Source organism: Trachypithecus francoisi, unplaced genomic scaffold, assembly GCF_009764315.1.
Source record: "Trachypithecus francoisi isolate TF-2019V2 unplaced genomic scaffold, Tfra_2.0 Lachesis_group14, whole genome shotgun sequence".
Lineage (NCBI taxonomy): Eukaryota > Metazoa > Chordata > Mammalia > Primates > Cercopithecidae > Trachypithecus > Trachypithecus francoisi.
The window spans coordinates 10,510,903-10,537,268 of NW_022681459.1; positions in this window are offsets into that span (position 1 = coordinate 10,510,903).

Genomic DNA, 26,366 nt, shown 5'->3' on the forward strand with positions numbered 1-26,366 from the left:
TGTGTTGTGGGAGGAATCTGGTGGGAAGTAATTGAAGTCTTGGGGGCAGGTCTTTCCTGTACTGTTCTGGAGGTAGTGATGGTTTTAAAACTGGGAGTTTCCCTACACAAGCTCTCCCTTTGCTCACTGCCTTTCATGTAAGACGTGACTTGCTCCTCCTTGCCTTCTGCCATGATTGTGAGGCTTCCCCAGCCACATGGAACTGTAAGTCCAATTAGACCTCTTTCTTTTGTAAATTGCCCAGTCTTGGATATGCCTTTATCAGCACATGAAAACGGACTGGTACAGTCACCTGTAAATGAACTATGTCAAAACAAACATTCTATGGATTATTAAATCTTTTGATATTATTTATTTATTTTCATGCATAAACAAAACAAAAAGTCACTTAACAATAGCAATAATAATAATGGTTGTTTGTATTTATTAAGCTCCTAATATATAGGAGGCACTGTTCTAAGCCCTTTACATGTATGAATTTATTAAAACAATTTATCTGGTAATTAATTGAATTTGAGAACGTTTGAACCAAGTTGACCCATTTCTGCTCTATTATTGGAGGCCAATAGGTCAAACAGATAAAATTACTCATCTGGCATTAATGTTTATATTGGAACAAAGATACCAGCTTAAAGAATGTCTGCATCTGGACTGGGCACTGTGGCTCACGCCTGTAATCCCAGTACTTTGGGAGGTCAAGGCAGGTGGATCACAAGATCAGGAGATCGAGACCATCCTGGCTAAAACGGTGAAACCCCATCTCTACTAAAAATGCAAAAAATTAGATGGGCGTGGTGGCGGGCGCCTGTAGTCCCAGCTACTCGGGAGGTTGAGGCAGGAGAATCGCTTGAACCGGGAGGCAGAGGTTACAGTGAGCTGAGATGGCGCCACTGCACTCCAGCCTATATGAGAGAGTGAGACTCCATGTCAAAAAAAAAATAGAAAAAAACAAAGGATTTCTGTATCAGTTATATAATTCAAAGATCCATTTAAAATTAAAGAGCCGTGGATTGTTCCTTCCAGTTCCAAGATTTAGCTTTCAATTAGTTTGCTTCAGTATTAGTTATGAGTTGATCCTAAAAATAGAAATACTGTATTCACCAATTATATTAGGTGAAGAGTTGAAAAAGTTACCTATTTTTTTTCTTCTGTCTGTGGATTTTTTTCACTGCCTGTGTGTACCAAAGAACACACAATCAAAACGAGCTTCCAGATGCAGAGATTTGATCCGAACTCTGTGGAGCAGGTTTGCTTACCAGCAAGTATTCTCTCATCAGTTTTACTTTCAGCATTTGAGATTTCGTTCACTCCTTAAGTTAATGCAAATATTGATATTTTTCAGCACTGTTCATTTCGTAATCAGGGAGCAACAGAAATAAAGACGAGAGCACATCACAAAATCACGTAAATTCAAAAGACATATTTGTATCTCACACAAATAATGACTCTGAGCTCCAACAAGAGTAATTCAGTGGCAAGCCTGAAGGTATTGATTTGTTCAGACCCCCCAGGGGCTATGCCCTTTCTCTATCTAGTAAGAAAAAAATACAAAAATGTGTTATTTATAACAAAGATTTTAATATCAAGCTAATCAAAAGCTGCATTATAATGGTCCATGTATTCATTAAATTTTAAATTTATTTTTAGTATTTTGCCATTGCTTAGATTTATTTCCATACATTTTAGTATCATAATATCCTCCCCCCTTTCAACGAATCTGAGAGTACAATTTTCCTTCACAGTTGATAGTCATTCTTCTCAAGAAGAGAAATAATTTGGGAAATGATGCAGAATGAGATTGCCTTGCTGATTTTAATCCAAAAGAGGCTTTGAGGTGAAACCTGCCAGAGGGTCCCTGCTGATACTTTTTACTCTATCAGCATTGCCGTTGTCTCTCCTAATCAGCAGTTTTATCTATTCTCCATGGTAGGACATATTTTTTTTTTATGCTTGAGATTTCACAGAATGGAAAGTCTGAAGCCCTGAAGATTTCTGATCACATTTTTTAAAAGCATCCTAACTTATTCATTCCTCACTTGTGGTTCCATACATACGTGCAGTTACCATATGTATCTCTCTCTGCTAAGGCCTATGTTGCCATGGAGACAATGGAATTCTTCGATATTTGAGGAGACTGGTCACTTTTACTACTCACTGAAATGTGGTTTTAGCTAATATTATTAGGTTAAGTTATTCAAACAATCCAGTGACACTTATCATATTAAACACTACCAATTATATTTTCAATTGACAATTTATGCTTCATACAAAACTACCTTTAGAACATATCTGAACTGAGTCTGTTACTTAACATACATGTTCACAAAATTAAACACAAGTATAAAAATTATTCACATCTAATGTATTCTCAATGGTACTGGACATATTTTCTCTTTACTGTATTTATTTATTTATTTATTTATTTATTTGAAACAGGGTCTCACTCTGTCACCCAGGCTATCGTGCAGTGGCATGATCTGGACTCACTGCAACCTCTTCCTCCCAGGCTCAAGCAATCCTCCCACATCAGCTTCCAGAATATCTGGGACTACAGGCATGCACCACCAAGCCTGGCTAATTTTTTTTTATTTTTTGCAGATATGAGGTCTTTCCATGTTACCCAGGCTGGCATTGAACTCCTGGACTCAAGCGATCCGCCTGCCTTGTCCTTCCAAAGCGTTGGGATTGCAGACGTGAGCCACTGCACCAGGCTTCCTCTTAATTTTAAATGTATGCATCAGATGTGTAGTAAAGATTAATTTTTTTCTCTATTTTCTCTTGCCTTAAGATTCTCTGCCTTGACCAGGCACGGTGGCTCACGCCTATAATCCCATCACTTTGGGAGGCTGAGGCGGGCAGATCACGAGGTCAGGAGATCGAGACCATCCCAGGTAACACGGTGAAACCCCGTCCCTACTCAAAATACAAAAAAAATTAGCCAGGTGTGGGCGCCTGTAGTCGCAGCTACTCTGGGTGACAGAGCGAGATTCCATCTCAAAAATAAAGAAAGATTTTCTGCCTTTAGTTTTTTATATCAAAGTACACAGTGTCGTTTGTATAATATCTACTTCCATAACACAGAAAAAAATCTAGTAAACTCAAATTAGCACATTAATAACAATGAATTTGACATACAAAGGTATTTGTATTTTATAAAAAGATTTCTTATAGAATGTATCCATCCTAGTGTGTCCGGAATTGGTTCCTTCCAGTGGGTTCTTGGTCTCGCTGACTTCAAGAATTAAGCCACAGACACTCGCAGTATTATAGTTCTTAAAGATGGTGTGTCCAGAGTTTGTTCCTTCCGATGTTCAGATGTGTCCGGAGTTTCTTCCTTCCGGTGGCTTCGTGGTCTGGCTTGACTTTAGTAGTGAAGCCGCAGACATTCGCAGTGAGTGTTACAGCTCTTAAAGATGGTGCATTCAGAGGTGTTTGTTCCTTCAGGTGTGTTCCTGGTCTCACTGGCTTCATGAGTGAAGCTGCAAACCTTCAAGGTGTTACATCTCATAAAGGTAGTGTGGGCCCAAACAGTGAGGAGCAGCAAAATTTATTGCAGAGCAAAAAAACAAAGCTTCCACAGCATGGAAGGAAATCGCAGCCGGTTGCAGCCACTAGCTCTGGCGGCCAGCTTTTAGTTCCTTATTTGGCCCCACCCACATCCTGCTGATTGGTCCATTTTACAGAATGCTGATTGGTCCGTTTTTACAGAGTGCTGATTGATGTGTTTACAAACCTTTAGCTAGACACAGAGCGCTGATTAGTGTGTTTTTACAGAGTGCTGAGTGGTGTGTTTACAAACCTTTAGCTAGACACAGAGTGCTGATTGATGCATTTACAATCCTTTAGCTAGAGAGAAAAGTTCTCCAAGACCCCACTCTACCCAGAAGCCCAGCTGGCTTCACCTCTCACTGGAGAGGTTACATAATGGAAGCATGAGATTCTGTGGCATCTTTTCCTTGGAGAATTTTAGACTATATCTGACCTTCAATATGTAATAAGAAACTGCCCTGTCATCAAAGCCAAGTTTATCACTGTTAAGTGAGGATTTGTTTGTGTAACATTAAATGATTAATTGATGTGGGAAATTGTGTCTTAATAAGAAAACAGAATTAGCCTGGGCAACATGGCAAAACCCCGTTTCTACAAAAAAATGCAAAAATTAGCCAGGTGTCGTGGCTTGCACTTGTAGTCCCAGCTACTAGGGAGGCTTAGGTAGGAAGATCGGTTGAACCTGGGAAGCGGAAGGCTCCAGTAAGCCAAGATCATGTCACTGCACTCCAACCTGGGTGACAGAGTGAGACCCTGTCTCAAAAAAAAAAAAAAAAGAATGAAAATAGAATTCACTTAGGCATGTATCCACCCAACTCAATCTGGCCCAACTGATTTTTCTGGTTTTATTCCCTTAGAGGCAACATGGACTAAGGGAAAACAAATGACCCTGAAAGGTTAAATAGAATTATGGCTTTGTCAACTAATGCTACCTAACACTGGACAACTCAGGTAAGGTCATTGAGCTTTAGCTTCTTCAGCTCCCTGCAAGTTACCAAATGCATAGCCACTCTATTTTTCTCTTGCAAAGTCACCTCTCCACCATTTGCTTTGTTGGTCAGTTCCTTTCTATTTTTGTCTGGTTTGTTGGCTCTCTTCTGTCATTTCTGCTCTACCTCTTAGGTGATTTTTTTTTCTTGTTTTTTTGTCCCCTCCATGCATTTTTCTGTTCATGAAAGTTTCTTGCTTGTTTTCATCTCTTCAACAACTAAAATCTACCTTTAGACCAGAAATGTGTGACTATTTCTTATGTCGTGTGGCTACTTAGCAGCCTGGCATAGCCTGTGAGCCTTTTCTGAGAAGAATGTTTTCAATGCTTGAAAGCAAATACAAAGAATGATAAAGGAAATCACTCAAATATAGGTGTAAAACTAGGGTAGTCCCCTCTTACCTGCAGAGGATACATTCCAAGATCTCCAGTGGATGCCTGAAATTTGGATAGTATTGAACCCAGCTGCCATCAATCAGAGCACAGTTCTGTTCATGTCTTCCACCCTCACATTAATTGCTTCTTCCATCTCCTAACTAAGCACTTCTTATGCACTGGGAGAATAATTTTTGCAATTTGAGGTCCAACAGACAAACTGGCACAAAACTCTTTTTCCTTCACCATATTAAGGATGGAAGATTTGATCTTACCATATATTTTAGTAACTTCAGCATACAATTTTTTCTTTTCTTTGTTACTTTGACAATATTCACTTTTTGTTTTAAAGAAAGTACTTTAAGATTTCTTTTTGGCATATGCAAGTTGCCAGCATTGCTACTCTTGTGCTTTGGGGCCATGATGTAGTAAAAGAAGGGTTATTTGAACACAAACACTGGACGAAGGGATGACTCACAATGTCCTCGGCAGTAGGGAGTGGAACAGTGTGAAATTTCATCATGCTGTTCAGAATGATGTGGCATTAAAAACATTAATTTTTCTGAAAATTTTTTTTTTTTTTTTTTTTTTTTTTTTTTGAGGCTGACTCTCACTCTGTTGCCCAGGCTGGAATGCAGTGGTGTAATCTGGTTCACTGCAGCCTCCACCTTCTGGGTTCAAGCAATTCTCCTGCTTCAGCCTCCCAAGCAGCTGGGACAACAGGTACACACCACCACGCCTGACTAATTTTTGTATTTTTAGTAGAGATGGGGTTTCTATATTTTGGCCAGACTGGTCTCGAACTCCTGACCTCAGGTGATCCACCCACTTCAGCCTTCCAAAGAGCTGGGATTACAGGTCTGTGAGCCACTGCAACTGGCTAATTGGACAATATTGATAGATAATTAAAATATGGCATTTTGCCAGGGTAAGTTAACTAAATTATCTGACCTATGTTGTGAATAAATGAATAAGTATATATATACACACATGTAAATATGTGTAATTATATATGTATATTCATATTTATACATAACTCCTATGATGACATGGTTTTTCCACTCACCCTCACCCCCTCAAATTCTGACACCCTCGGCCTCCCAAAGAGCTGGGATTACAGGTGTGAGTCACTGCACCTGGCCTGAAATACTTTTCGTTTGATATTTTTGGCCCATAGTTGCCTGCAGTTAACTGAAGCCACAGGCAGTGAAATGTGAATAATGTGAAAGGACTACTGGACAGTTGACCCTCGAGTAACATGGGTTTGTGCTACATAGATCCCCTTCTACACAGAATTTTTTTTTCCATCTGCCATCCCGGAGATCTCAAGACCAACTCTTCCTCCTTATCATCCCCTTCATCCTACTCAATGTGAAGATGAAGTGGATGAAGATCCTTATGATAATCTACTTTCACTTAATGAATAGTAAATATATTTTCTATTCCTTTTGATTTTTAATCACATTTTATTTTCTCTAACTTTATTGTAAGAATACCTTATATAAAACATGTAATATACAATATATGTGTTAATCGACTATGTTGTTGGTAAGGCATCCAGTCAACTACAGGCTATTAGTAGTTAAGTGCTGGGGAAGTCAAAATTCATCCAGAGATTTTCTACTTTGAGGGAAACCAGTGTGCCCTACCCCCATATTGTTCTAGAGTCAACTGTATTTTAAAATACTTTATTAACATAAGTCAAAAGATCTAGAGATAGGCTTCATAGATATTGTAATTTCAAAATAAGGATAAGCACCAATAATCTTTCAAAATGTCTGCAGGAACCACAGTGTTATATGAGAGTATGTGAAGTTTACATTGGCGATACTGTGCTCTGTTCTCTAGGACACGAAGGCTCACACCTGTAATCCCAGCACTTTGGGAGGCTGAGGTGGGTTAATCACTTGATGTCAGGAGTTCGAGACCGGCCTGGCCAACAGGGTGAAACCCTGTCTCTACTAAAAATATGAAAATTAGCTGGGCATGGTTGTGGGCGCCTGTAATACCACCTACTCGGGAGGCAGAGGCAGAAGAATCACTTGAACTCAGGAGGTGGAGGTTGCAGTGAGCTAAGATTGCTCCATTGCACTCTAGCCTAGGTGACAAGAGTGAAACTGTCAAGAAGGGAAGGGAAGGGAAGAAGAGAAGAAGGAAGGAAGGGAGGGAGGGAAGGAGGGAGGGAGGGAGGGAGGAAGAAAGGAAATGGTATTTTAAGAAGTTAGTAAAAATAATGATGTATTATTTTCTCTCAAGATCTCAGACCCCTTGCTTCTCTCCATGGATTCCTTAGGTGAAGACCATTCTCTGTAGATCAACCCTCCTCATCCCTATTTACTAACAGTTTATATCATAATGCTTCGTAACAAATATTTTTATTTCCTTTTTCACTGATAGGATTGGAAGCTTTTTGAGGTCCTCAACCTTTATACGTTTGATGACATTGCCAGTGACGAATCAATACATATTTTGGAACAAGTAGAAGAGATCTTGCTGTTCATTCCCAGTGTCTCTCAAAGAAATCCAGCCCTGTGTAGGCGATTGCTAATAAGACTTATCTGTTCCTAATATGAATGTGAGATGTGGTGCAGCATGAGGACTATGACAAATTCCCAAAGAATTTAGTCCTCCCAATACTTTGGAACCAAGGCTAAAGTTTAGGCTGTCTCCTATGTCCACCCTCAATAAGTAAATAAACTTATTTATATATCTCATGAATTACATTAGGATAAAATGTAAATGTTCTTAGTCAAGGAGAGGGAAATAAAGAGGAAGGGAGAAACTATCTCACTTGGCCCTATTTATAACCCAGAAAACATAGGAAAATAAAGATATAAGAACAGGAATTTATGGAATATAAATGGAGATGAGACACTAGCCAAGGGAAATTCAACCCCAGGTTCCTTCGAGTTAAGAAAGAACAACATTAAATTGTCCCAGTTCTTTTTTTTTTTTTTTTTTTTTTTTTGAGACGGAGTCTCGCTCTGTCGCCCAGGCTGGAGTGCAGTGACCGGATCTCAGCTCACTGCAAGCTCCGCCTCCCGGGTTTACGCCATTCTCCTGCCTCAGCCTCCCGAGTAGCTGGGACTATAGGCGCCCGCCACCTCGCCCGGCTAATTTTTTTTTTTTTTTTGTATTTTTTTTTTTTTTTAGTAGAGACGGGGTTTCACCAGGTTAGCCAGGATGGTCTCGATCTCCTGACCTTGTGATCCGCCCGTCTCGGCCTCCCAAAGTGCTGGGATTACAGGCTTGAGCCACCGCGCCCGGCCTGTCCCAGTTCTAATAATTCTAATAGACATACCTCTTAACAAAAACAAATCATCAAATGCTTAGGAATGAAATGCCTCAATTTTCAAGTCTTTTTTTGCCATGTAGAGAAGGCCCCTCCTCTGGAAAATCTCTCAGGGCATACGTCAGTCATGTTATCTCGTTATAGTCAAAGCAGTTGCCACCTGGAAACCCTTCAAGACCAATGACCAAATGCTTAAAGTATCACTCAGTGATTGTGAAAGGATTAAATGTCAATAAATGGCTAATATTGCACCTGGTAGTGAGTATGGTTGAGTTTCTCTCCCAATTTTCTTTTTGAAAATTTACAGAGCCTTGATTACAAGCAATGTACTTGATTCAGAAACATCAGTCGACTTGGAATTACAAACTCGCACTGCTGTGTTTGTTTGCAAATGAAATAAAAGCAAGAAGAAAAACACAGAGACGTGATTATGAAAGACACTAGAATTTGGAAAAGAGATTAAATATTATTAAAGTATCATTCATAGAAATTAGAAACAGTCATATAAGCAATAACCTAATAGTTGACTGCACAAAACGCCATAAGAGAAATTAAATTTTCATTTGTGAACAGGAATAATGCAGTAATATAAAAGAGATGGGCTTAGATTTTTTTGTCACCAAAGATTAGTAATTGTCTAAGGTTTGTATTCAGAATTAAGATGCACATTTGGTTCTAGAGAAAGATTGTTTATTAGGTGTGCACATTCTTTAACCTTGAACCACAGTCATGGCATGAAATAGATGCAATTTCCATTTCATCACCACTGGTGTCAAGTTATTTCAATATATATACTAGATAAAATATGTATACTAGATACAATATGTATTTCAATATATATACTAGACAAAAGTAAGGGTGCCCTTTTCAGAGAAAAAATGCAATATAAAAAGGGCATATTACGGCTGGGCACGGTGGCTTACACCTGTAATCTCACTCTTTGGGAGACTAAGGCGGGCGGATCACCTGAGGTCAGGAGTTCGAGATCAGCCTGGCCAACATGGAGAAACCCTGTCTCTACTAAAAATACAAAAAAAAATTAGCCGGGCGTGGTGGTGCTTGCCTGTAATCCCAGCTACTTGGGAGGCTGAGGCAGGAGAATTGCTTGAACCTGGGAGGAGGAGGTTGCAATGAGTTGAAGATCATGCCATTGCACTCCAGCCTGGGCAACAAGAGCAAAACTCTGTCTCAAAACAAAACAAAACAAAACAAAAACATAAAAACGGGCATATTAATAAAAAGTAGACCTTTTCAATATGAATGTTGAACACGATATTGTCAAGTTAGTTGTTGGGAAAGATTGACATCCAAAAGGTGCTCTAACGATTTTGGAAACAATTTATAATTATGAAATTATTACTTTAAAACCATATTGTATTGGCATAATGCTTTACTCTACTTCTATTTCTTCAAGGCTTTAAAATCATTTTATCGTGTTTCGATTCTGTATGAAGTAGTATATCAAATAATACGATATTTATTTTATTTCCACGCAAAAATGTAGAGTTTATATTTTTAGTTGTGTTGTATCAAGGTTTATTTGAAAACTAAATATATAAACTATAATATTAAAAATACGTAAATTATACTAAGTGGTCAGTTTGTCTCAAATTTTTAATTGTAAATTATCAGTATCATTTGCCTGGATGTTCCCATAGACTGGGCTGTCTGTTTCAGTTAGATAAGTCAGCAGGTTCAGCAGCAGATAGGAGTTGATATTCATTAGAGGGCTAAGATTACACCAGTTTTCATCGTGTTTCCCATCATATCCCAAAACACCGCAGTAAAGTAGAATGTTCTGTCCATGTTACAGATGAAGAAATTAAATCTAATATAGAGGAAATAACTTAGCCCACAATTTTAGGCTAAATCCAAATTTAGTCCAGAATCCAATTCAAATCTGTATAGTACATTTTGAAATAAGAAAGAGTGATGCTTCCAGCTTTGGTCTTTCTCAAGATTTCCTCAGCTATTCTGTTTTTTGTTTTGTTTTGTTTTTTGTTTTCTTTATATGAATTTGAATTTTTGTTTTCTATTTTTGTAGAAAATACACAGGTCTACCATTCATCCTAGTCTCTTGCATGATACATTGGGCTCCTAATTCGCTTGAGACATTAAAAATTCAATTGCAACACTATCACAATTTATCATTCTTTTCTGAGTTAAACAATGTTTTCCAGCCGTTAGACTAGGATCATGGTAAACTTACGGTAAATTATGTTTCTTGGTGGTGGTGTTATTATTTTGGATTTTTCAATTTTTATACGGCAAGATAATGTTTTCCTAATAAGTAGTGTTTCTCATTCCTAGATTCTTGATTTGGGGTGGGAGGAGAAGGTTTTTCCCCAGGACATCTCTATTCAGAGCTATGTTTTAGCCCTGCCTTCCAAAGTATACCATATACATATGTGAGAAAGAGATTTCAGAGTTGTGAAAGTTTCCTATGTATTTTGAAAATTAACCACTTCATTTTGTCAGTAAGGTTTGGAAATGTTTTCTCCCATTCTGTAGCTTGCCTTTTCATTCTGTTGATTGTTTTCTTTGCTGTACAGAAAATTTTACTTTGATATCATTCTATTTTTCTATTTTTGCTTTAACAGCCTATTCTTTTGGTGTCATAGCTAAGAAATAATTACCAAAACCAATTTCAACAAGTTTCTCCCTGTGTATGTGTGGTTTTTTCCCCCCCCTAGGAGTTTCACAGTGTCAGGTCTTGTGTTTAAATCTTTATCCATTATTAGTTGATTTTTGTCTATAGTCAAGATAAGGATAAAATTTTATCATATTTGCATATGAATATATCCTGTTTCCAACACCATTTGTTGAACTGTACTCAACACCACTGCACTCTTCTCATTGCATGTTATTGGCATCCTTGTCAAACCTCAGTTAACCATAAGTATTAATATATGCACAAGTTTATTTCAGGGCTCTGTATTCTGCCCTATCTGCCTTCACATCTGTCTTTATGTCAGTACCATACTGTTTTAATTATTATAGCTTTGAATTTTGAATTTTGAAATAAGAAAATGTGCTGCCTCCAGCTTCGGTCTTTCTCAAGATTGCTGCGGCTATTCTGGTTTTTTTGTGACTCTATATGAATTTGAATGTTGTTTTCTGTCTTTGTGAAGTGTGCGAGTGGATTTTGACAGAGATAGCATTAAATCTAATAGAGAAATAGCTTTGGGTATTGTAGATATTTTCACAGTAGTAAGTATTTTAATCTATGAACATGAGATATTTCTTTCGTATGTTGTGTCCTCTTTAATATCTTTCATTGTGTTTGTAGTTTTCAGTGTACAAATATTTTACCTCCTTGGTTAAGTCTATTTCTATATCATTTATTCTTTGTTGGTGTTATTGTAACGAAGACTTTTAATTTCCTTTTTAGATGTGTTTTGTTAGTACATGGAAACACAACTGATTTTTGTATGTTGATATTGTACCCTGCAACTTTACCAATTCCTCTGGCTAGGTGTTCCAGTGCTATGTTGAATAGAAGTGGTGAGAGTGGACATTCTTCTCTTTTTCCTGATCTTAGAGAAAAAGCTTTCACTTTTTCACCATGAAGTATAATGCTCTCTGTAAGCATATCATATATGACTTTTATTATGTTGATGTACATTTAATTATTACTTCCATGAATTCTCCAAAGATGGAGGTCTGGAACTGAAGAAATACGCAAAGGCGCATAAAATGCAATTTACATACAATTATATGGTAGTAAGTAAATGCTATAAGAATAATAGAGAACAACAGGGGACACAAAAGGATAGAGAGTGTAGTTGTTGGGAGCTCTTTCTTGAGGGTAGTCAGATTCTAATTGAACAGAAATGTGAAGGCAGTTGGGGGCAGGTCATGTGGAGAGCTGACAGAAACCTGTTGCCAACAAGGGAAACAACAAGTCCAGAAGTTTTGAGGAAGCTGTGTGAGTGACATGTTTGATGAAGAGCAAAGAGGCCAGTAACGCTAGAATTGAGTGAGCAAAGAGAAGTGAAAGGAGATGAGATCTTGCAGGTGGGAAAGGAGCTCACGAGGATTTTTAAGTTAGTGAATCGCGAACTCCTACCTGCCACCAAAAACTTGCCCACGTGCTAGAGGCTTTGGCCAAACTTTGGCTCAGCTTCCACTTGCACTAGGCTTGTCCCCATGGTGGCCATAACCCCTGAGCAATGTTATTCTGCCAAACCACAAAATATAATTCATACCAACCCACATTGTCAAACCATGTCAGTAATTTTTTACTCACTCTTCTTCTGTAGTTTTTCATTTCCTGGTAGCCCCCTTTTTGGTTCCTCGGGCATCCTCTTTTCCCCATCCCTTCCTTTTTTTTTCACATCCCTGTGTCCCCATCATGTTCTCTCTCAGTTCTTCCTTTAAAAACCTTAGTCGGCCAGGTGCGGTGGCTCACGCCTGTAATCCCAGCACTTTGGGAGGCCCAGACGGGCGGATCACGAGGTCAGGAGATCGAGACCATCCTGGCTCAAATGGTGAAACCCCGTCTCTACTAAAAAATACAAAAAAAATAGCCGGGCAAGGTGGCGGGCGCCTGTAGTCCCAGCTACTCGGGAGGCTGAGGCAGGAGAATGGCGGGAACCCGGGAGGCGGAGCTTGCAGTGAGCCGAGATCGCGCCACTGCACTCCAGCCTGGGCGACAGAGCGAGACTTCGTCTCAGAAAAAAAAAAAATTCCTCAGTTAGGTATCTATATCTTTGTGTTTAGAACTGCTTTATTTACAGTCTACTGTTCTAATTTAAATACACCTAGAAGAGTATCACGTGAAGGTCTCATCTCTTTACTGTGAATACATTTATGAACACACAGGAAAAGCAGATCAGAATAAAAAACATTGATCCCTGAAATATGGGAGTAAAAATATGCTGAAATAAGATAAAAGTGTTAAAAGCTGGGGGTGTCAATGAGCCACATTCAATCTTTGTCTGCTCACAATTTTGCCAAGGGCTGGCCAGAGAGCAGAATAAAATCTTGAACTAGCTGTAGTCGAAAATAATTTTTTAAATAAATATAAACAGATGCAACAAATTATGAGAAAATCAACTGGAAAATTACGTATAAAAATATTTAACAAAGAGTTTTGAGGAAGAATTATAATATTAGCTGAAATTTGTTAAACAGAGCAATTCACATAAGCTAGTTACTGTTCTAAGGTATGTATACATATATTTATATAATGTGTACATGCATGTATGCACACATGTATATATATGTGCACATATATATTCCTTTTGCCTTTATCACAAGCCAATGAGTTAGAAAATGTTATTTTACCATTTAATATTTGTAGAAAATAAAACACAGAAAAATTAAAGGACTTACCCAACACTATGCAGCTAATATCTGACTTAGCAGAATTTGAACACGAGTCTCACTCCAGAGTCTATGAAATGTAACACTGCAAAGCATATCTTTAAAGAGCAACATAACATTTTGTTTCCTGCAAATATAGAAACTCTTCATTTCATGTAAACACCTACTTTTATGTAAATGCAATCTTTGAGTGCAATTGATAATAAAATCAGGCACACACACACACACTCCAATTCTACCTCTCAAGTATCAGTAAAAAGAAAACAAATGTAAAAATGTTTAAGAATAAGATAATAATAAGATAATAACTCGGGGAAGTGACTCATACATAAAAGAACTTTGGAAACTCTTTGAAGTCTGATAGACCTGGGTTTCAGTTCTTCCTCAGCAAGTTAATAACAGTGACAATAAGTGAGTTCCTTTACTTTTAACAGTCTCGTTTTTTTTTCCTGTAAAATGGTAATGATAACCATCTAAAAACATTGTGTGAAACAAAAATAATATGTATGAAACAGCTGGCACTTAGTAGACAAACAAGGAAGAATATTTGCATGGATGAAAAGTAACCAGAAAAATTTGGTTTTGTTCTCTTTTTTAAGTGTTAATAATGCCACACTGGAAATGAGGATTTTAGTTCCAGCATTAGCTTTTTGATAACAGTATAGAATATGTACTGTGGGCTCTCCCACAAGGAAAGCCTGTAACATACTTGGAAAGTTATAGGCTCACTTGCAATGGAAAAAGAGAACAAAGAGCCTCAACTAGAAAATATGCCTTCATGTTCTCAATGCATTTTGAATTATAGTAGACCCAAAGGAAAACAACATAGATCTATCGAAAGCACTAAGACTTTACAGCCACTCTGGGTAAGTCTTTATTTGCCCTATATACAATGGAAATATAATATAATACTACCATTTATTCCATATATTTTAGCTGCTAGAAAGCAATCAGGATCTCTGGCTTTAAGAGAAATGGATTTCTTGGCATTAAGAGCCTGAATTATCAACTCAAAATAAAATAGCAATTTCCCCACAAATCAATTCCACGTTAGGGAGAAAACCACTGTTCTAAATTATGTAACAAGTGTAAAGTGTTTCTAAAGGCTTCATTCAGAATGAAAGCTTTACAATTACTTATATTATCTATGACAAAGTATTTTCTAAGTGCTGATCACAACCACAAGTTGCATACATATCCTCAGAAGATTCGGGTTGGGATATAGGAGATTAATGTTTAGGCTGCTTGCATTTAATTATTCCATATTTCTTGTAGAAAAGAAAGAACCATATGGCCCTTATAGCAAAATACTGGTCCTTGAAGACCACCATTTGCATTTGTAGCTCCTTCATAATTTAAAATAAGCAAAGATGGTCTATTTCTATGGAAAGTACACGTCTGCCTGAATTAATTTTCTTAGATTCTGATTTTTAAAAATAGTATATTTTGTTGTTTTATTCCAATCTTCAATGAAGAAAGATAAAAAATGTAGGGCAAGAAATAAATGGACAGATTTCTAAAGGTGTGTGACATGATTTGACTGTGTCCTGACCCAAATCTCATCTTGAATTGCAGCTCCCATGATTCCCACATGTTGCGAGAGGGACCTCGTGGGTCGTGTGGAATCAGAATCATGGGGGCTGGTTTTTCCAGTGGTGTTCTCATGATAGTAAATAAGCCTCGCGAGATCCGATGGTTTTATAAAGGAGAGTACCCCTGCATGCACTCTCTTGCCTGCCGCCATGTAAGATGTGACTTTGCTTCTCCTTTGCCTTCTGCAATGATTGTGAGGCCTCCCCAGCCATATGGAACTGTGTAAGTCAATTAAAACTCTTTCCTTTATAAATTACACGGTCTCAGGTATGTCTCTTATAAATTACCCAGACATCTCATGATGTCTTTATTAGCATCGTGAGAACTGACAAATACAGTAAATGTGTGATTTTTGGAAAAGTACATTGATTTACAGGATGAAGTGATAGAGAAAATAATCAACAACAGCAACAACAAAAAACTGAGAGTGTTGGCATTTAAAAATATTTATTGTTCCTCATCTATTTGCATTGGCAAAACTCCAAAAGTTTGGCAACATGCATTGTTGGTTAGGCTGTAGGGGAAGTACTTGTCATACATTAGCTGGTGAGGATACAAAATGGTTCAATGTCTATTATGGAATTTGTTGATATCTAGCAAAATTGCATATGTTTTTCCCTTTGAGCCAGCAATCTTACTTCTAGGAAACGATTCCCAAAATACAAAAGAACAAACACAATGCTACGTATTCAATGAAACACTGATTGTCATAGCAAAAGACTAGAAATAACCCAAATGTTGATAAATGTGTAACTGGTTGTTAAATATTGGTAAATACACAAAAGAGAGTAGTGCAGAGCTAAAACAATTACAAAGGACTCTTTCTATATAGTATTTAAGGAAAACTTCCAGGATGTATTGTCAAATTAACAAGTTAACTTCCAGGATATATTGTCAAGTTAACTTAAAGTGGAGAAAAATATTTATTTATAATTCACAATGCTTCATTGTAAATTATATTTTCATTCTAATTTTTAAATTTTCTATTTTTGTGGGTATATAGTAAATTTATACCTATGGAATATATGAGATATTTTGATACAAGCATGCAATGTGAAATAAGCACATCATGGAGAATTGGTGATCCATCCCCTCAAGCATTTGTCCATCGTGTTACAAACAATCCAATTGTATTATGTTAGTTACTTTAAAATGCACAATTAGGCCGGGCGCGGTGGCTCAAGCCTGTAATCCCAGCACTTTGGGAGGCCGAGATGGGCGAATCACGAGGTCAGGAGATCGAGACCATCCTGGCTAATACGGTGAAACCCCGTCTCTACTACAAAATACAAAAAACTAGCCGGGCGACGAGGCGGGCGCCTGTAGTCCCAGCTACTCGGGAGGCTGAGACAGGAGAATGGCGTGATGAACCCGGGAGGCGGAGCTTGCAGTGAGCTGAGATCCGGCCACTGCACTCCAGCCCGGTGGCAGAGCGAGACTCCGTCTCAAAAAAAAAAAAAAAAAAAAATGCACAATTAAGTTATTATGACTATAGTCACCCTGTTGTATATTCAAAACATTTTATTATGTGTTATTTATTTATTTATTTTTATTATACTTTAAGTTCTAGGGTACATGTGCACAGTATGCAGGTTTGTTACATATGCCTACATGTGCCATGTTGGTGTGCTGCACCCATTAACTCGCCATTTACATTAGGTATTTCTCCTAATGCTATCCCTCCCCCTCCGCCAACCCCAGGACAGGCCCCAGTGTGTGATGTTCCCCACCCTGTGTCCAAGTGTTCTCATCGTTATTATGTTTTGGAAAGTGTTTAAAATATTGTCTGTGTCTCTATTGTGGGGCTGAGCATGGTGCTTCGTAAAGATCTCATAAAGATTTTTCCAATTATTTTGCACAACAAGAATTTAAACTTGAAAAAGAAACTTATTATATATATGTCTTCATATCAGTACCAAGTTGGACAGTTGTAATTTTCATCTTACAACTGTCATTTTTTTTTTTTTTTTTTGAGACAGAGTCTCGCTCTGTCGCCCAGGCTGGAGTGCAGTGACGCAATCTCGGCTCACTGCAAGCTCCGCCTCCCAGGTTTATGCCATTCTCCTGCCTCAGCCTCCCAAGTAGCTGGGACTACAGGCGCCCGCCACCTCAGCTGGCTAGTTTTTTGCATTTTTTAGTAGAGACGGGGTTTCACCGTGTTAGCCAGGATGGTCTCGATCTCCTAACCTCGTCATCTGCCCATCTCGGCCTCCCAAAGTGCTGGAATTACAGGCGTGAGCCACCACGCCCAGCCCTCAACTTTCATCTTAAAACTATACTAAACAATATGAACTCCAGAATCCAATGTTGATGCCTAAGAGTTTTTTCCTTTTTGTACTTTTCTTTTGCTTTCCATTATTATCTACTTAGACTGTATGCATTATCTCTATCCTGTGTGATACGTTTCTGATTTCTGTAAGGAAATGCCAAATATATTGGCAAATGTCATTACTTAAACAGTCTTTATGAGAAATTGAATTCAAGAATCTAATTTCTCGTTTGTTACTATGACCAAGATTACGATTAACAATCTTGCAGTTTGTCCAACCATGTCAATGCTTTTTAAAAATTATTGATTAGATGAGGCAATGTTTTATTGTTTATATAAACAACATAGACAAACTGTAAACCATAATAAGCATAAATTTGTTTATAAGTTCAATGAACAGCTAAGAGAATATATGTATAATGTCAATTACATATATTTTTGAAAGCAGTATGCCAATTATAATCAATTTAATTTTCCTTAATAATAACACAATATAACAGATATACTGAAATAAACATGCAGCTGACAAACGTTTCAAGTTCAGGCTTTGTTAAAAATGTCCAATTTGTTTCAGTGGGAAGAGAGACATAGCAATGTGTGAAGAGATTGTAAGAAATCACATTTTCTAGACACTGATGAAACAATAGTCACTGGCTTCCATCTGGAGCTGTCCGGTAACTAGAATAATCCAAAGGAAAATGACACTGATCATGTAACTTGACCAAATTGGGCAACAAAAGTAAGTCTTTCGGGCATGCAAAATTTTTATATTTTGCTCATTGTATTGATTAATTTTATCAAATTAGATGAGCAATGGGCTTACTGCATTGTCAAAATCAACAATTCACAAGTAATTATCCAGAATATTTTTTCAAATGAATGATTAAATTCTCCAGGTTAGCAAATCACTTTAGTTAATTTGATTATTTCCACTGTTCCACTGTATTTTACATTGCATTGACCAAGAGTGAATTTTTTTTTATGGCTAGGAGGACATTTCATTACATAACCATGGTCACAGCTACACCAGTGTGCAAAATTCTATTTTTAAAATATGGCCTTTTCTTTGTTCAAAAAACAAAATGTCTCCTGCTTTATATCAACAAACCGTCCAAACATAAAGTTGAGCTTTGGATGACAGGCATAACTAGCTCATAGGGAAAGGAAATGTATATTGTAATACATGAGACACAAAATATTTTCTTTCTAGTTGAGTATTCATTGTTGTAACCCTTTTAGGTGAACAGTGCTTCCCCTTACACTGATATTTGAAAAAACAGTTTACTTTTTCTTTGTTGATGCAATGACACATTTTATTAATTCTGAACTAAATGCCCTAATTAGTCAGCAACACAAATGTGAGAACATCTGGCTGTTGTTTTTGTTTTTGTTTTTGTTTGAGACAGAGTCTCGCTCTGTCGCCCAGGCTGAAGTGCAGTGGCGCGATCTCGGCTCGCTGCAACCTCCACCTCCCGGGTTCAAGCGATTCTCCTGCCTCAGCCTCCCGAGTAGCTGAGACTACTGACTCACACCACCACGCCCAGCTATATGTGTGTGTGTGTGTGTGTGTGTGTGTGTGTGTGTATATATATATATATATTTTTTTTTTTTTGTATTTTTAGTAGAGACGGGGTTTTACCATGTTGGCCCAGTTGGTCTTGGTTTCCTGACCTCGTGATCTGCTCACTTCGACCTCCCAAAGTGCTGGGATTACAGGCCTGAGTCACTGCACCCTGTGGAAGGTCTGCATGTCTTGTATCTGATAAGTGACTTTTGGCATTGTTGAGAAACGCAAGAAAAAGGAGTGAAACGAATATTATCTCTAGGTTCAGGAAATTTAGGATTTTGATTTAATAAAAGAAAATTTTTCCTTAATATGAAATTAGGCAACTTCTACTATGCTGACTCATAGTTGTAGTTTTTTCGTTTTGTTCTGTGTGTGTGCATGCACAAGTACACGTATTGAGACTAAAAATTAACACAAGGACAGAAAGACCAACCGGATGTGGACATCCAGAGCCCAGATCATACAGCCTGCTGAAGTATGACATGGTTTCATTGTTGCCTGAAGTTTACCTCTAAAATTTACTAATGTGAAATATTTTTAGGTGTGGATTGCGTTGGTGGTAGGTAGGAAAGAATCATAAACTGAGAACAATTTCTGTGGTAGTAAACAAAGTTTCAGAAGAAGATTGGAAATATTCAGGATGACTGATGAATAAAACTGAAATGAGGGAGAGAAGGGTAAACCACAAATGATCAGAGTGACGCTAGAGACCCTCTGGGTAGCAGTTTATGACTTGTGTGTGTGTGTGTTTTTCCTTGCTCTACTACAGTTTAACACTGGCTTTCAAATTGTAGCTATTTCAAACTTCCCTCTAGTTAACCCTAAATTTTAGTATTTACATTCGCAAGATTTGTGTTAATAGAATTCTGTGGAATTAATCAAGCAGGTTGTTAACCAACAGTTTGAATTTCTAAGTTTGAATTTCTTTGCATCACTCTTCTCCTGAAACTAATGCCTTTGGGAGAAACATCATGTCATGTGGACTTGAGTCCCAGAGTCACACAGAGAGGTCGATAAAAGTGCAAAGTCTGTCCAAGGCAGATCTGAGAGCAAAAGGAAGAGGGACATGGCAAATGCAGTCACAATATTGACAGCTCTGTAGTATACTTGAGGCAAACTAGTCCATTAGGATGAAATACTTGTATCAGGAAAATAGCACTTTGAAGACAAGACAGCTGTTTCTTTCTTGCCCACTGATTGTATATTTGGTGTTGAGGCACTTTTTTTTAATGATTTCCTCATGAGAAATTTAATCTCATGATTTAACCACAGTAGAAGCCAGCTCAGGAGAGGAGTAAGAAACATGCCTGTTCAAAGCTATAAACAATGCCGATTTTTTCCATGGCCTCTCCATTTCTATTATAATGCTCACCGTGAGCCATTAACCAAAGATTAATACTTTCGCTAGCACATAGTGGACAGAGACTGATCTGTTTTATATGTGAAATTAAATTTCCCTCTCTTTTTAAACCCCTTTGCTTATTTTTGTTGTTATCAGATAATGTGTTAGCAAAATGCTGCAATATTGAAATGTCAATATTCATTTATAAAATTCATTGAGATGCTTTAAATGAATCCAAGTAGTGCAAAATAATTTGTATGCAAAAGACTCCTTGCCTAATCAGACTCATAAATTTGAGTGAACATTTAATCAATTAGGTTTATTTGATTCACTAGCAGTTTATAAGATTCTTTGATGACACAAATGCAGAATAAATAACAGTACAAAAATTAGGAATTTTTCAAATTAAACTCACTGAGTGAGTTTGTTGCACAAATAATGAACATGCAATTAAATTGCAAACAAAGTATTGGGCCATATTCTATTTCTAAAGGCAATTGAAAAACTAATGAATCATAAGTTGTAAACAAAAATAATAGACTTTTTTATCTTAAAAGCTTGCATTATTTCATTTATGCCTGGTGGATACATGGAAAATGGTATTTATATTGTTTCTCAATTGATATACTCTAAATATATTACATTCAAATACTGCTTTAAGCGTGCTATGAAATATTCATGTGATGATTTTACCCTTTCTATTTGTATCCATTAAATGAAATGTAATACAACTGATGCTCAAGGGAAATAATTAAAAATCAGTACTCTCAGGATTTCCTCTATAAATGAGCAGTGACAGACAATTTTATTTGATAGGTACTAGCAGCAGGGTACCAAAGTAGGAATCATTATTTTGTCATTCAAGCCCTGCAGTACTGGGATAAATTTTGGAAACTGGCTATGTAGATGCTTTTAGAAACACCTACTGTTGTTTTCAAACAAAGACACTCAAAAAGAACATTTTCAGTGCTGTACCCCCTCATTGAACTTCCCTCACATGTCTGAAAACCAGACAAGATGTCATAGCAGAAAGACGAGGTGAAAATAAATGGGAATTGTTTCAGAATGAGAGGAAATGTAGTGTAATGAATAGCGGAGAGAATATTAGGCCAAGAAAACCAGAAGTCTGGAAATTGTATCGTGGTTTTCCTGCTGAGTTTCTGTGAGGCCTTAGAAAAAAACGGATAAATCATAACTTGTAAACAAAAATAATGGACTACTTTTTCTATCTAAAAATTTTGCATTGTTTCATTTTTGCCATTCTGGGTCTTGCTTTTCTCATCTGTAAAATGAAGTGGTGAAATTAATAATTAACAAGGTACCTTCAGCATTTCCCTAGATAATTGCTACTATAATATTAAGCACTGCAAAAATCTGATATGTATAACCAATACAAGTTCACTACAGAAAATTCGGAAATAATGAAAAGAATCTTGGAAGGTTTGAGATGTGAGGAATGAAATTAATAAGGAATGATGTGAAGGAAGAATGAAACTTGCAGGGCAGGGGTCCCCAACCCTGCCACAGACATGTACCAGTCCTTGGTCTGTTAGAAACTGAGGCACGCAGCAAGAGGTGAGCAACCTAGGTGAGCTAGCATTGCAGCCTGAGCTCTGCCTCCTATCAGATCAATGGTGGCATTAGATTCTCATAAGGGCACGAACCATATTGTGACCTGTGCATATGAGGGATCGAAGTTCTGTGTTGCTTATGAGAACATAACCAGTGCCTGATGATCTGAAGTGGAACAGTTTTATCATGAAAGCATGCCCCCAATTTTTCATGGAAAAAATTGTCTTCGATGATACCGATTCCTATGCCAAAAAGGTTGGGGACCAACGTTGTAGGAAAATATAAAGGATTGATAGTAAGGTATTAGCCCTTTCTCACGCTGCTGTGAAGAAATACCCAAGACTGGGTAATTTATAAAGGAAAGAGGTTTAATTGATTCACAGTTCCCCAGGGTTGGGGAGGCCTCAGGAAATTTATAGTGGTGGTAGAAGGGGAGGTAAACACCTCTGTCTTCACACAGTGGCAGGAAGGAGAAGTGCCGAGCAAGTTGGGGGGAAAGTCCCTTATAAAACCATTAGATCTCAGGAGAATTCACTCACTGTCAAGAGAGCAGCATGGAGGTAACCACCCCCATGATTCAATTACTTTTCACTGGGTTCTTGCCATGACACGTGGGGATTATGGAAACTACAATTCAAGATGGTATTTGGGTGGAGACACAGCCAAACCATATTATAATGTAATAAAAATATCCCAATAATAGTAATAACAATAATATCTTCACAATAATATCAATGGTTGATTTTTGAAGTGAAAACAGGTCAAAATATGGGAAAATAACCACATATCAGGGAGAGGATGACCAATAAAACTTCAAAAATAAAGAGTTAAGGTTCTCTGTTTTAAAAAAAGAAAGTATAGTATAGATTAACTTTAGAGTCTTCTAGGTTAAGTATGGATAGTAAATACTTTATAACAACTGGTCATCTATGCGAAAAAAATGAAAATGGATCCCTAGTTTCTATAATATATTATCGTTCATCTATAGGGAAAACATAAAATTAGATCCTCAGTAAGTTCTTACATTAAAAGTGGAAATTTAAAAGCAAAAATATTAATATTTTGTTGCTATATAACAAATTCTACAGTCTTTGAGGCTTAAAATCACATCCATTGATGATCTTACAGTTCTATAGATCAGAACCCCAGGTGATCTCAGCTGGATTCTCTGCTTAGATTCTCACAAAGTCCAGATCGAGGTGTTGGCCAGGTTGGTCTCTAGTCTGGAGGCTCAGGAGAATAATCTGCTTCCAGGCTCATTTAGTTTGTTGGCTGAATTCAGTTTCTTGTGGTTGTAGAACTAAGGTTCGTATATCCTCACAGGCTGTCAGTCAGGCACCAGTCTCAACTTCTCAATACCACCTACATTCCTCTTCATATGGCCCCTCCATGGTCAAACAACAAAAGTCCATCACACCTTTCTAGTCCTTTGAAACTCTCTGGCTTCTTCTGCTGCTGCCACTACCTGGAGAAAACTCAACTTTTAAAAACTTGCTTAAATGAATAAAGACCACCCAGGAGAATTTCCAAATACAGAGGTCAGTTACGTTGGGTCTTAAATGGTATAGTCAGCATTCCTTCATGGCAATAGCTAGTTTAATGTGTGATTGAAAAAAAAAGTAGGGAAGGGGCAGCAATGCTGGGAAATAAGCATCTTTAGAATTATGACTGCCACACAAACCTTTTAACATTTTTAGGAAAACAGCACAAGAAAATATGCATATAACTTAAAGGTGACAAAAGACTTTTTTAAAAACAAAAGCAAGCAAACAAACACAACTAAAAATCAACAAATAAATTAATAGATGACACTAAAATAACAAAGTTTTTTTTAATCTAAAGTTTTCCTAACACGGAGAAGTCATTTTCAATATTTAAAACTGACAAAGGAATCATAGTTAAAATATAGGAAGAAATCTACTAATTAAGTGGAATAAGTGCAATAACCCCACACAAAAATGGCCAAAAGAGACAATTAGACATGTTGCAAAAGAGGAGATCTGAAAAGATTATTAACAGGTCAAAGCATAATCAAATTCTTTAGACACCAGGAAAGAACACATTCAGTTCAATAACATTTAATATTACATCTATTAGATTGTCAAACTTTAAGTGTTGGTGATGATTTAGAGAAAACATTTCATGTCTTAATGATGGAAATCTAAATTAATATAACCAGTCTGTAAAGTTAATTGCAATTATTCTATAAAACTGAGCATAAATGTATCCTGTGGTCAAGCAATTCCACACTTTTACGTACTCTAGAAAAATTGCTGCCTAAGTGAAGGAGACATGTAAAATAGCAGATTTGGATCATAGCAACCTGTTCATAATAACAGAAATGTGGGCCAGGCGCGGTGGCTCACCCCTGTAATTCCAGCACTTTGGGAGGCTGAGGCAGGCAGATCATGAGGTCAGACCAGCCTGGTCAACATGGTGAAACTCTGTCTCTACTAAAAACACAAAAATTAGCCGGGTCTGGTGGCAGGCGCCTGTAATCCCAGCTACTCGGGAGGTGGAGACAGGAGAATTTCCTGAAACCAGAAGGCAGAGGTTGCAGTTAGCCAAGATTGCACCACTGTACTCCAGCATGGGCAAAAGAGCAAAACTCCATCTAAAAAAAAAAAAAAAAAAAAAAAGATGTGGAAACTGTGATATTATACAGAAACAATTGTAAAACTTTTGGTTTCAGAACAAATTTACACTCTGGAAATGTATTAGGGAATCCAAAATTGTTTTGTTTTATGGTTCATGTGCATTGACATTTACCGTATTATTAAAACAGTGAGATTATTTTAATACCTATTCATTATATAAAATAAGGAATGCATGATATGTTAATATCAATAGCTTAATTATATTTAAAATATATTTTACAAAAAATGGCTAAGCGGAGTTTTATGTATTTGCATATGTCTTTAATGTCTGTCTTAATAGAAAATAGCTGCTTTGCCTTCAAACTGTTTTTGACATATTGTTCTGGTTAAAGTGTATGGTGAAGAAAATCTTGTCTCACACAAATACGTTGTTAAAAATGGGAGGAGTATGTTAATAGATTTTATGTATAATTAGTTATATTCTTCCTTGATACTACATCAAATTCTACATCAAAATTATACTAGTGGTAGTTTCTTAAAAGTAGCTGAATGGTTTTGTAACATCATGCATTTATTATTCAAAAGATTATTTTGCAGAATTTTTCAAATTTCCAAATTTTGAAGTGTTTCATTTTGCAATATAAAAAATTCACATTTGTAGCATGTCATCAAAAATATATCCAAGTATTGAGATATTGTTGAGCTCAGAGTGATGGATACATGTTTTCCAAAATTATAAGTTTATTCTGGAAAGTTGCAACAGTCTCCAATCTGCTTTCCATCTTCCACTCTCACCCCGCTCTTCTATTATTCAAGGAAGTCAGAAAATACGATTATATATATTAAGTCATATCACTCTCCTGATCCAAGCCTACTGAAGACTTTCCATCTTTCTCAAGATGAAACATAATGCCTTAACTGGATTCTGTCTGCACCCTCATCTGTAACCTATTTTATTCTTATTTTTGTTCCTGTCACTCATTCTGTTTAAGAACAATCAAGTTCCACCCCTACCTTTGGGCCCAGGCATTTACTGTTCCGTCTGCCAAGAATGTTCCTCCAGGTTATCTTCTTCCCTTCATTCACTTCTCAGCTTAAATGTCCTCTCTTCAGTGGAGCTGTCCTGATGACCTAATGGAGAATACCAAGGTACACTATTTTCTGTTCTGTCACTTTCAGTTTTTATAGCATGTCTCTTTTGTAAATATTTTAGCATAATTACATGTACACATGTATTGTATACATTTAACTTTTTAAACAATATTATATGCGTATGTGTATTAATTTTAAATTTATGGTCTATGTCCCTCAGTTTGTTGGAAACAAGTTTGTTTCCAGCTACTTCATCTCAAATACCTAGAACAGTGCTTGCTCATTTTAAGCACTCATTTTAAGCACTCAGTGTATTTTTGTGAGTGAATGAATGTATGAATGCATGAACGAGTGAAGAATTTCATAAGTGATATGTTTCCTTCAATCAACTTCTTTACTTTTTTCTAAATTTTATACTTTTTCACCCCATTGCCGATTTTGTGTGTGTGCATGTGTGTGTGTACAAATCTCCTCTCCCATTCACTTCTGCTTCCAGTGATTTCTCCTGTTCACATTTTTTATTGTCCTGTGGGTCCTCCTGAAAGCCTTCTCTCTTTGTGCCTTTCAGGTTTTATACCACTCAGCAGCTCTGTACTTCTTGTCTTCTCCATTTGGTTCAGGAAGCTGAGACCAAGTCCTAAGCCCAGCTGTGATTTATGTGGTAACCTGAAGCTCTGAAAACTTATAATGAAATCCTGCTCTTCAGCTGTATTTCTAAGAGTGAAAGTTATGGGGGAAAAAAAGAAACTAAATGAAAAATAATGGGACAATTACTAAATTATGAATCACAATGTAGTAGCCA